Source organism: Plasmopara halstedii (assembly GCF_900000015.1).
Source record: "Plasmopara halstedii genome assembly, contig: Scaffold_2956, whole genome shotgun sequence".
In the NCBI taxonomy this organism is placed as follows: Eukaryota; Oomycota; class Peronosporomycetes; order Peronosporales; family Peronosporaceae; genus Plasmopara; species Plasmopara halstedii.
The window spans coordinates 834,441-835,049 of record NW_020189861.1 but is presented as its reverse complement, the minus strand read 5'-3'; positions in this window follow the sequence as shown (position 1 = coordinate 835,049).

The following is a 609-nucleotide window of genomic DNA, read 5'->3' as shown; positions in this document are numbered from 1 at the left end:
TCGCTATTGCTATCATGGTCCAAGTCAAATGAGATCGGACAAAGGGCGCCATCATGTTTTTGAAGTGTTCCCACAGCCGTGATACAAGCTCACACTAGAAGAACAAGTGCCGTTCCGTCTCGACAGCATTACACCCGTTGCGGACGCAATATGTGACGCGTGGGTTCGACTGCTGCCTCGGTGAGACCAGGGTGAACACGCACGCCGTGTCGTCTGGTGTCACCCTCAATGTCCGTACCCTTGGAGCTCTGATGTTACCTACAACATCCGACATAGAGCTGCAAACCGCGTCTAAAATGCCTCGGACTCTGCCCGACCACGCGCTTAAACTGACAATATAAAATTTGTTCCTCATTTGCTACCATAGTTAATGAGCGTTTATGTACTGGATACTTAATACAATCTATGAATTAGCAAAAGCTTTGGATCTCTACTTCACAGTCGGGATATAAAGGAACTCGGCGGCTTGTATCCAAGAGACCAAATTCATAGACAAAACACACCTGTCCAATTTCAAGTTTCATCTAGACTCAAGTTTCACGCACAAAGGCTTCGTAAATGATCCGAACAGCTTTCTTGATCGACCAATGCGACGAAGAAGAAATGGAG